The sequence below is a fragment of the Podarcis erhardii genome, assembly GCF_964252035.2.
Source record: "Podarcis erhardii genome assembly, chromosome: 5".
Taxonomy (NCBI): Eukaryota; Metazoa; Chordata; class Lepidosauria; order Squamata; family Lacertidae; genus Podarcis; species Podarcis erhardii.
In genome coordinates this window covers 32219839-32232541 of record NC_138509.1, presented here as the reverse complement: position 1 = coordinate 32232541, position 12703 = coordinate 32219839, and the positions used below count along the sequence as shown (strand labels likewise).

At 41.9% G+C, this 12703-nt stretch overlaps 1 long non-coding RNA gene across 1 annotated transcript; it reads left to right on the top strand.

Moving 5' to 3' along the window:
• Positions 1-8580: 8580 nt before the first annotated feature.
• On the top strand, positions 8581-12175 carry LOC309341994. The gene is made up of 2 exons (XR_014156643.1): positions 8581-11472; positions 11519-12175. It is a non-coding gene; the product is annotated as an uncharacterized lncRNA (long non-coding RNA).
• The last annotated feature ends 528 nt before the right edge of the window (positions 12176-12703 follow it).

Genomic DNA, 12703 nt, shown 5'->3' with positions numbered 1-12703 from the left:
AATTCAGCAGTGAATCTAAACCCAGAATGAAAAGAATAGAACAAAGGCCAGCCACAGCAACAGAAATGTTTAACACATCAGAAAAGAGCTAAATGCCACCTTTTATAGGAGCTGAAGCCAGCCAACCACCATCAATCAGCAGAGACTAATGTTAAAATGATATTCAGTGATGTTCAATGGCCTGGGAGAATAGAAGACATTTTACCTGACACAATAAGGTTATTAATGTGGGTGCCAGATAATCCCCACGAGGGGCCTCCTCCTTTATAGCCTTTATACTGAGGAGGCACTCAGAGAAGAGCCTCCATTAAGGATCTTAGGGCAAAGGGATGTGAATCTGGGAATAGGTATACAGCTTTATAGCTTTATAGGTCAGGCATTGTGGAAATAAAAAGTATCTGGGCAGGTAAATGGGTCAAAAGGGAGCCAGTAGTCCTGCAAGCTGAAAGAATATCTAAAACAAAAAGCCTGCTTTGGAGATCCAAGACTCTTTGTCACTCAAGCACAAGGAACATGGTGTGAACATAAAGGACACACATGCTGCAGCCACCTTGGCCTGGTTGGTGCCTAGATGGGAGCATGGCTGGATTATACTGGGCATGGGGCCAGTTCACTGAACTGACAGTGACCAGTGCTATTTTTCTAGAATCTCTTAGAATGTTCTCTTTTCTTGTCCTCTTAGAGGGCAATGGTGCCCACCTGAGAGGGGACGGAACTGAGTTCTGGCAAGTTCCAGCTGGAAAAAAAAACCTGGCAGTGACAGACCAGGAACAAGACCTTGGGTTCATAATAGATCAGTGAAGATGCCGACCCACGGTGTGGCAGCTGTGGAAAAACAAGATTCCCTGCTAGGGGTCTCTAAAGGTAAAGGGACGTGTCCAGTCGTGACTGACTCTGGGGTTGCGGCACTCATCTCGCTTTATTGGCCGAGGGAGCCGGCGTACAGCTTCTGGGTCACGTGGCCAGCATGACTAAGCTGCTTCTGGTGAACCAGAGCAGTGCATGGAAACGCCGTTTACCTTCCCGCCGGAGCAGTACCTATTTATCTACTTGCACTTTGACATGCTTTCGAACTGCTAGGTTGGCAGGAGCAGGGACCGAGCAACAGGAGCTCACCCCGTCGCAGGGATTCGAACCGCTGACCTTCTGATCGGCAAGTCCTGGGCTCTGTGGTTTAACCCACAGCGCCACCTAGGAAAGGAATTAAAACAAAACTGCTGGGTGAAGAGTGGCTTAGTAATATTTCAGATAAAGAAACAAAGCAATACGGATGTCAGCACATCATGTTCCCTTTCTGTCAGCAGAGGCCTCTAAGGAGTGGCTGTGGCAGAGCACAGGTATGGAGAAGGTCCCAGATTCAAGCTCTTGGTACCTCATGGTGGCAGGTAAGGAGAAAGATTGGCTTGAGACCCTCAGGAGCTGCTTCCAGTCAAAGTAGACAAGACTGAGCTAAACAGTCTGACAGTATGTCCCCCTTCCAAATGTATGGAAACCTCCTCTGCATACCAAGCCCCCAGGTTTTAAGAGAATGCCGTATTATCCACAAACAACAGGCATCTGATAGCAGCTGAGACAAAAGCCAGGGAAAGGTTTATGATTTCAATGGCATATTGCAGGTTAATGGGCTGCTGCTCCCTCGTTATCAGGATATAAAGGTTATCCAAATCTGGAAAAAAGGAAACCAATTTTACCTCCATAATACCAAGGCTTCTGTGACGTGCACCATAGTAATGGAACCTGTACAGATAAAGCTTGGATGATGGGAAATATATGGTAATGCATCATTCCCCATGAAGGGCTTTATTTCCTACAGAGAAGGGAGCTCTTGACAAGCAGGGTGATGTATGGCTGTGCGTGAAGGTGATATAGGTGTAATTGTAATGAGGCAGCGGCTGGGTCCCTGGGACCCAGTTCTACAGGGCTCATCATACAGCTTGCTTTGCTGGGAGGTGCAAGCACCTTTCCTTGGGGGGGAGGGGGTCAGAGGTGGGGCCAGGAAGGCCACGTGATCTGAGCCTCAGGCTCAAATGGTGGGGGACAACGACAACTGAATTAGACATTTTTATTTTTATTTTGGCACTTGATAAGTCTCTCAACTTGTTTTATGTGCATCAGACCAAAATGTGGCATGTACACACTCTCAGCTTAGAGCTGCAAAACTGAGAAATGTGTTTTGGTAAAATACATGTGTCCCTCGTTGACTGATGTGCATTTTATCATTTTAAATGGTTAAAAATGTTTATAAATATTAATAAAAAATATGCCAGTTCTGATGGCACAAGATTAGGTCTTGATGAACTCAGATCAGCTGATTATAGAAATAAATTGCTCACTTCTTTTTTTGGTGCCTTACCTTGTTTTTGTGTGTCAAAAGCCGGAAGTGACCTATACCTCTGAACGGGCCTGGCTGAGCTCTGATGCCACTGTCAGAACCATGGATTGTAGACACAAAAGCTCACTTTGTCTTGATGCTACTTAAAGAACCTCACCTAAGAGGACTGCAGTTGAGGAGGTATAGAGAGCAAGCAACAGCTGAGGCTCATGGGAGTTGGAGCCCAAAAGGTTAGCCATCCAGATTTATATTTTACATGTATTTAGACTTCATTTTAATTGGACTAAAGAGTAGGCCAAAATGCTTATAATGTAAAGGTTTGCAGATTTTGAGGAGCCATGTGAAGGGAGATTGGCAGCAACACAATGAAGGACTCTTGGGGGAAAGTTCCCAGGAATAAGGGGACAGTGTAGTAAAAGGGGGGCAGTAATTTGCGGGAGGTTGATAAGGTGGCAAGGATATTGTTTATGAATTGGAGGGGAGGAAGTTGGCCGCATGAGAGACCCTTCTAACTCTTAGATCCAACAAGTGTTGAAATATAAGCTAGTCTAGCTTCCTGTGTTGAGGTAATAGCCTGGGCGATGGGCCATTAAGGGAAACAAAGGAAAGGGGCTTCTGTGTGAGATGGAAAATGGGCCCCACCTCATGGCTGGTTAGAATACAAAGCCAGAATTTTGAGTAGGGCATGGCAGTGATGTGGCCGAGAAGAAAAGCAGCAAGCTGGAGTCAGAAAGAGCAGTGTGTGTGTGTGTGTGTGTGTGTGTGTGTGTGTGTGTGAGAGAGAGAGAGAGAGAGAGAGAGAGAGAGAGAGAGAGAGAGAGAGAGAGAGAATGTGTTAGTGTTAGGAAGAGCAAGGGAAGGAGAGCCAGTATATCAGTTTGAGAAGGGGCAGGGATAAAGGCACATGATTTTGGCAGTGGAGTGTTTGGGTATAAGGGAGAAAGCAGCAAGATGCAGTAAGAAACAGCAACTGCATTTGCCAAGGCCATGGAGGTCAATCAGAGTATGGACCAGGATTTTGACCAAGGAGATGAGAGAGTGGGGAGCCCAATTCTGCCGTGTTAGTTACAGTAGACTGAATAACCGGAGCAGAGGATGAATTCAAGCCAAGGTTTAATGCTGGGAAAACCAGTTTTCTTACAATAAATGCTGTGACATTTGATATAAGGACTCATTTACAGAATCTAGCATGTGACAGAGCTCATGGTTTTTTCCCAACGCAGAAGGCACAAGCATTTTCTGAGGCATAAATCCATGTGTACAGTAGGTATGGATGTCAACACGGAAATTGCCTCCAACATTTTGAACATTCAGAGCTGATGACTGGGTAAATAGGGTAGCAGCCCCACATACATCATGGAGATGATGAGTGTAACTTTCCCCATAGCTCCAGCAATGAGCAGGGGAAGCTGTTTACACTCCACTGAGCTCCACATCGCTCAGTTACTCCTTGTTATATATGGTCAATAGTTATGTAGACCAAAAAAAAGCATCCGATTGAAGGTGCCTGGATGATTTCAAGGGTAATCTAAACGAGGCAATTCAGTGCCTCACTGTCTCAGTTATTTGTACATTCTCTGTCCAAATGCAAATGTAACTTGATATTTTAAGCTGTCAAACAGTTTTGTGCCTGATAAGGAACGACTGAGAGTCAGGAGGACAATGTGCTTCTGTACATATCCGATAAACACCAGTCATTTGCAGAATCAGGAAGCTTTTTAACAGAGAACAGAAGTTATTTTTCTCTCCTAGATTATTGTTATTTTTTAATAGGTGGGTTTGTGGTGTGGGAAAGGGAACTGCAAGAGTGACTTCTTGGAGGTCATTGACTTGGGGCCCTGTTGGGTTGGATCCAGATAAATTGTCCTGTTGACACAAAGGACTTTCACCTGAACAACAGGACTTCTTGTCTCCTGTGTTCTCCCCAAACTGTACTGGGTTTTCCTCTAAACTTCTGGAGCAGATAGGGTTGGGTTGGGGGGATGAAGTGAAAAGAGAAAGTCCTATTGTGCAGGGAGAAGTCCTTGCACTAACAGGACAACTTTGCTGGATGCAAACCATTATGTTTCCCCCTCCCAATGGAAAATTTAGGTTGAGCATATACACCATACATTTACAGCATAACCTCTCCCCCAAAGAACCCTTGAAACTGTCATTTATCCTCCATATAGCTGCAATCCCAGCATTCTTAACAAACTACAATTCCCAGGAATCTTGCAGGGAGGGGCATGCGAGTGTATGAAGTGACAAACCTGAGGTAAAATTGGAACAAAAAGTTCATTTGGCTTTTGCAGGAAGACAATGTCTATAGTTTGTTCCCTCTGACTGACATATTTCCCCCATGTTGTCTTTCTTGTCAGAGGCAGTGTTGAGGGTAACAGTTTCTTTCACAAAGTGTTATCTCTCAACACTGCCTTGCAAAGCACACTTCTTTTAGAATAAACTGGCATGCTTGAATACAGATTATCCCTGTTTTGCCCCTCCCTCCTTTCTTCTTCTCAGCATTCACCTCACATGTCTGTTAAGTATATTCCTCCAACAATGCTGGTCTCTCGCAAACTTAAGAGCTTCACTTCACCCTGAAATTATTTAAGTGCCTTATGAAAACCCATACTTCAGCCCCTGGCACCAAGCCCTGCAGCTGAATTCTTACACAAATTAACTGCTTTGGAAATTTCTTATTTCCTCCACAGAATGCTGGATAATTAAAAAAAAAAAGCCATAGTAACTATAAGGTGACTTTAAGAGCTTATCTCATTACTGTGTGAAATTGCCTCATCTTATCAGTGTTCTGTCATGGCACTCATCACTGCTATCACATGTGTTCATTAGCAGAGATGGCCCAGCAGGGAATTCCAAAACAAATTGTTAATTTCTTCCACTGTGGAAAACACTAAAATAGCCATGCTTCCATATTTCCTCCACAATAATGGCAATGAAGAGAAACTCTGACAACAACAAATCTGCCATTTTCTCCATATAATCACTCTTTGTCATGATTTGACCAAGACCTTGACCATTTAAAAAAATAAATAAACAGCTTTGTGTGTGATCTCATGGCTGCTATATTTTGTTCTCTTCTTTATCTCCCTCATACCCCAGCATATAGGTGGTTTCTAGACTTTAGTCTAGAAAGGACATCCTTTTTTCACTTTACGGAGCATCCTGTGAACCATGGCACATCTTTCAGAGATTTCCCCCTTCTCCCCAATATCTTTAAAGCAGGGCTTGCCAACCTTTTTTTGGCCCGTGGGCACATTTGCAAACCAGAGAAACTGTTGTGAGCACTCCATACACCCCACAACCAAGTATTTTATGGGCTACAATGGAATGCTTATGTCAAGCCTAATTTCCCATGGCTGCCCCATTGGCAACCCCTGTATTAGAGAGACCTGTCTCTCCAACCCAAAGTGATGCTGAAAGAAAGCAGAAAAGAGGTGAGCAATGGGAAAAAGAATCCTACCAGTAAGGTTAAATGTAGCACAATCCTATGCATGTTTATTTGGAAATAAATCCACTGTGTTAAGTGAGGTGCGTTTCCTGATAACTTTGTGTAGGGTTACAGTCTTACAGTAGGAGGGGGGAAATGTCTTCCAAGATTCACATAGAAAGATGTTATGAGACAAGAGTTTTCCCCTTTTGGAGCACTACAGCCTTCATCTGCCCCAGCTGCAACAAAACATGTCTCTCCTGTATCTATCTCCACAGCCACAGCAGACACCGTAACCTTCCAACAGTTTGACTTCACCCCCAAAGGCACTCTCCTCCATTGTCTCCCGAGACAGACGGAAGCCAACATATGCAACAATATATTTGTGAATTCCGTAACTGACTCCATAACTTGTGTGAAGATGTACTTTCTTTTTTTGTTAGTCCCACAACTACTTGAAAATCAATTTCTCTCTCTTCTTCTCTCCACATAGTTGATAATGTTATAAATCTCTTTCATGGCCTCCCTTAGTCATCTTTCCCCCCTCAAACTATAAAGCTCTGAACATTTCTCATATGATGGATGCTCCAACTCTTTGAATCGTTTTCATTTCCCACCAATATCCTTTTTGGGACGGCACCATCTGAGAAATGTACACAGTCTTCTGACAAGTTTAGAACAATGTCCTCATATACTTGCCCACCTGCAGTATGGAAGATAATAATGCTGACTTAAGGGCAATGTGATTCCCCACAGATGTTGGAGTATCATCCCTGACCAATGGCCATGCTGGCTGGGAGTTGGGAGTCCAAGAACATTTTCCACCTTGGCTAACTCTGCCTTACAAGAGTGTAGAAAGTGTTACAGCTAAAAAATGCATGTGAAGTGCTTTGAACACTTGAAACCGCTATACAGATGTTACATATTATTATTTAATTCCCGTCTTAATAATTTCCAACATTAATTTCCTTTTGAGCTTTGTCTATTATTAATATGGCATGCCCACTCTGTATCCTTGATGGCTTTTTAAGTGGCTCTCACTCACATATGACTCCAGATAGGCTCATCAGAGCTGTGTGTCTTGTCAGAGGCGTTTGGTAATCAGCACTTCAGGGCAAGGTCTGTGCTGGCTAGGTGGTGGGGCAGCTGATTATTTCCTTATTACAGATGATAAAGCTAACAAATCCATCAAAGCTTGAAAAATCTGCTGCTAAGTGCTTGTAGTGCCATTAGCAAACTGTTCTCCTTCCTCTGTTCTTGGAAATGACCTGTTCTGGTTGGACTATAAGTTATCTGCTGATGGCACTGCTTGGCCACACCAGTTCTTGTGATCCTCCTCAATCAGCATGGTGGGGCTTTATTGGAAAAATACATCCATGTAATAAGTTTGGGTTCAATATGGTACCTTGGTTCTCAAACTTAATCCGTTACAGAAGTCTGTTCCAAAACCAAAGCGTTCCAAAACCAAGGCACACTTTCCCATAGAAAGTAATGCAAAATGGATTAATCCATTCCAGACTTTTAAAAACAACCCCTAAGACAGCAATTTAACATGGATTTTACTATCTAATGAGACCATTGATCCATAAAAACTAAAGCAATAAACAATGTACTGCAGTCACACAATCAATCAATCAATCAATCAGTAGCTGAACTGGGTTCCACACAGTCGCAAAAACAAAAACAGATGCAAAAACAAAAACGCAAAATAAATAGCAAAGACAGACCTCAGTGTGGCACTCAAGTCACCAGCGTAACACTCAAAATGGAGCATGCTTGGCTTCCAGAAAAACCCAGCCAGATGGGTGGGGTATAAATAAATTATTATTATTATTATTATTAGTATTATTATTATTATTATTATTATTATTATTATTATTATTATTATATTTTGTTGGGTGACCTTGAGATCTAGTGTTCTAGTCTTCTGCAATTCACCATGGAAACATTCATGGGTGGATTTTCCCGGCTCCTGGTTCAAATAATAATTTCTTTTACAGACCTCTTGCCCCTCCGGAAACTCTTGTGAGTTGTTCTGGGGCAACAACCTTGTGTTATCCTGGCTACAACATGAGCCGGCAAAAATCCAACTGATTGCCTCGTTGCATTAAGAGTGGCCAAGTCCTAATTAATCTCTAGGACACAAGGGCCTCACACTCTCTCCCTTCTCATTTGCCATTTGGCCTCTATTGAATTCAGTCTAATAGGTTCCAAGCTTCGTCAGCTTTGGAATTAATTAACCTCTCTGATACAATAGCTACAGAATGAAGGTGCATAATTAAATTTTGGCCTGTTGCAAGCAGGAATGTCTTGGGCAGTTGATTCAGCATGTCTAATGGGTGACCTTTCAGCAGAGGGGAAAACCCAAAAAACCTCAACCTGATGAGAGTGGGTGACTCTCACATACCCCCCCCCATCTGCTTGTCAGACCAGGTAGATTCGGGTGATCTCCCCTTTCAAAGACTGTTCAAGCTTATGGATTGAAGTAAACCAGGCATAGGCAAACTCGGCCCTCCAGATGTTTTGGGACTACAACTCCCATGATCCCTAGCAAACAAGACCAGTGGTCAGGGATGATGGGAATTGTAATCCCAAAACATCTGGAGAGCCAAGTTTGCCTGTGCCTGAAGTAAACAAACCTCCACTCAGCAAGAAGGGACAAATTGAAACCCACACCCTTCTTAGGTTTTGGAAAACAAAACTGGGTATTACTATTTTTGGTACATTTCCCACTTCATAAATGTAATCTTTATATGGATTAATTTGAATTTATTTGGTTATCAGTTATAGACTTCACAGCTTATTGATTTACATCACTAAAAATATAAAACCAATATAATAATAAAATACAAGGCAGAATCCAGTAAGAATGGATGATACGCAGTACTCTACATATCTCCTTGCCTCTTTCCATCATCATCATCATAGACTTTTATTGTAGGCCATGGCATCATTCAGAAAAATAACAAAAGGAAAAACAGCAATAACCATAAAAATCATTGGGCACCACACATACAATAAAAACCACGGTGACAACTACTAAGATTGCTTGTTGCATAAAATAGAATAGCAGAAGGTTCTCTAGTAAAATGTGCCAAATTAAATATCTGAATCCCCTTTGCAGTTGACTGCTATTTTATCAAGTTCTTTCCTCCTGATCTTCTTAGCTGCTAACGCATAGAGTGCTACTTTATAAGTTACAAAGTGCCTCTTTCCGTGATGACCAGAAATGGAATACATTATTCAAAATAAGCAAAAGAATGCAGAGTTGCATAACTGCAGCAGGGCACAGAATCTAACCTCTACCCCGCCGCGATATAATCTGGGCCAATATTGGCAAATAATATGATTTTTGAAATATTTATTATCGTATTTGCCTAGAATACACACAGCTTGAGCACATGCATTCAGAGCTCCTCACAGGCCTGAGTCCATATGCAAACACTAAAGCAGTCGGACGCCATCTGCTGAGTTCTGCAATGTGTAGGGCTGGAGTGGGTCATCATGTTTCGCCACTGTTGTAAACTCAGCGATGAATGTGCGTAGAACATTTGGCAGACCTCCCTTATGTTGTCTGCCACTTCTGTCCGCTTCTTTTCCCCTTTCACCACAGGCACACTTAATAAGGCTTGACCCTGACCATCAGAACTGGGCCTTAGTTTTAGATAAAAGGCAGGCTTTAAAAGTAAATGGTTGTAGGTGTGCAACAAACCTAGTTTCCAGGCAACTAACAGAGCAATCCTACAGCCACGGAGAGGAGACAGAGTCCGTAGTAGAGGAAGAACTACTACCAAAGCCCCGTTGGAAAAATAAAAACAAGATCAATCCCATTTGTTTTTGTTGGGGTGGAAATTAACTACAACTGCTTGGTGGTGTAGTTGTCAGTTTTGTGAGGGGTGTTTGTGCTGGGAATGGGAGGGCTTTGTGACAATGAAATTAAGAAGCAGAGACGACAATGAATTTAAGGAAGAATGGAAGATGTTTATTGCATGTATACAGAAGCATTGTACACAGGTTAATACAGTACATTAGCAGGGTTTTAAAAGTTCTTGTAATTTTACAATGAATGGATAATAGTGATTTAAATATGTTATAAATTTAATAAAGGACATGCAGGATGTTGACAAATAATGGAACCAGGGAAGGGACTAGAGGGAAGTTAATTTGTGGTGGTGGTGGTGGTGTTGAAAACCAATAAAATATTGTTGTTGTTTTTTTAAAAAAGGGAATTGGAGGGCTTTGGAACCTGTGCATTCAAAAGCCTCCTCTGATAGGATCTTTTTCCCCATACAAACGTTATCCCAGTGAACCTCTTGAACTTCTCTAAAATTAAAACTCCAGAAAAGTATAATACTAGAGCAAGATCAAACATAAGAAGTTGTTGCAGCCATACACAACCTAACAAGAACAACAACAAGAAGTTATTATTTATACCCCGCCCATCTGGCTGGGTTTCCCCAGCCACTCTGGGCGGCTTCCAACAGAATAATAATAATAATGCGATAAAACATCAACCATTAAAAACTTCCCTAAACAGGGCTGCCTTAAGATGTCTTCTAAACATCAGTTGTTTATTTCCTTGACATCTGATGGGAGGGCCTTCCACAGGGCGGGCGCCGCTACTGAGAAGGCCCTCTGCCTGGTTCCTTCCATCCAGAGCCTACAAGAGGTTTTGAGCACTCTCCCATTCACTCAAAGGTCCAGAGACACACCTGCTTAGCTTCAGCAAGATATAATATATAATGTGTTGTCAGAACACGCCATGGGAATTTAGTGTCTGAAACTGTTTGGGAGCCCTCTTAATTGCCACAGCATTTGTTCTTTTCCATCAGATGCAAGGTAATAATTTGGACCATCTTTGTGGATTGTAAAGGGAATAAAATCAAGTACTGGAAAACTGCGTGGTAGAACTATCATTCTGTCCAGCGATCACTAACAAAAAGAAATGAGAGAGAAATCAAAATTACTTGAATTCCTACAAGGGGTTAGATACCTGTGTGTCAAAATTGCTTTTATTTTATTGGGCACATTAATCTTACACTTGAGAAAAGTATCCAAGCTGGAAGAAATCAGATATTAGTTCTATAACAAGAGATCAAGGGAACAATACTGTGTATGCCAAGTTATCATACTTTAATGCTCACTGTTTGTTTTCGGCTTTCCTTCCTCTGGGTGGGTGTGCTGGATCAAAATTGGTTTTTTAAAAATTAGAAAGCTTCACTTATATAAACATTTTCATTTAAAAATAATGCTGGTTAGATATGAAGTCTGAATTTAATGCAAATGTATTATCTCCTAAAACTGAATTTAGAATTATCTTCTAAACTTTCAGAAGGCTGCTTTTGATTGTAAAGAGAACTGTGGAGAGAATATCTTAATAGCCCATAATAGAAACAAAGAATTGTAGAATTAGAAGGGACCCTGAGGGTCATCTAGTCCAACCCCCTGCAATGTAGGAATCTAAACTAAAACATCCATGACAAATGGTCATCCAACCTCTGCTTAAAAACCTCCAATGAAGGAGAGTCCACCACCTTCTGATGGAGTCCATTCCACGGTCAAAGAAGCTCTTGCTGTCAATGTTTAGTTGGATTCTCCTTTCTTGCATATGTGTGCCATGTGTCTAAGAGTGTTTACATGCCTGTCTAAGAAGCCAGAAAGTGCTGGTACTACATGTGGGAAAGGTCATAGCTTAGTGGTGGGAGCACATGTTTTGCAAAGAGTTTCAGGTTCAGTCCCTGGCCATCTTCAGCAAGGGCGGGGAAATTCACCACTCTGAAATTCTGCAGAGCCACTGCCAGTCAGTGCATTGAGCTAAACAGAGTCAGACCAATGGTCTGACCTGATTTAAGATAATTTGCTATCTTGGAAACAAATTGACTGTGGCATGGGTTTTCATATGCAATAGCTCATCTTATCAAATGCGTAACATAATGAAACTGGTACTTTCTGAAGGCGGTATATCATCACAGACACACATATCCCAGTCCCCAATTATCATGGAACTGCAGTTTAATTTTCAGCTAAGCTTCTGATTCTGAATGATCATCTCATGAATTATAAAGAATGGAGAGCAAGCACATAGCTAGAGATTTAGAGCGCTTAATGTGGTGGAAAATTAGTGCCAGAAAAACATACACAGAAAGAGCTACTGTGTTTATGAAATTGTCAAATGTTAAAGCAACTAGTTATATTTCCTGAGCAAGCATGCATTCTATGAATATCAAGTTGGGGAGCTAGTTTTAAATTTTAATTAAGATTTGACATACACTCAAGGCCCAGTGCTTGTCAACCATTCCAGTGACTTTGTGCTCATTGGTGAGAGCACTAGATGGTGAGATAAGTTTGGGTAGAAGCTTGCCTGCACTTTTCCTCATCCAGCCGCATATATCAGTGCTAGAAACTTTTTTTAATTAATTTATTTTTTTGCAGTCTTCATTATACAAAGTGAAAGGCCAGCTTTTTTATATTTTTATATTTTTTTTGCTTTTTTTAAAAGACAGCTCTGAGGTCTCTCTTCTGTAGAGTGGAGTAGAGAAGCGTCCCAGGAAGCTAAATGATATTTGGTAACAATGGTAAACACTGAAATTGTGCAACTCTGATTGTTTGCTGTTTAAAAGGATAATGAAAGCTGGAATTTTGACAAAATGAAACATCCAGCATGAAAGTATCCCTTCGTTGTTGCCATCAAATCTGACACTACACAGCATCCGCAATGCAGGGATAACTGAGCAATGCACACACCAAGAGCGTATTACGCACTTTGCAGCACAATCTTAGGCGGCTTTCCTTAGAAGTCCCCTTGTATTGGCCATAGAATCGCGACCTCAAGGCAAACAAAGCATTTCTCAACGGGATCTTTTTTCTCCGTCCCGGCACGAACCCTCGGACTTCTCAGGAGCAGATTTCCAGGTACTCTGGCTGGTTTTCTGCGCAACCGC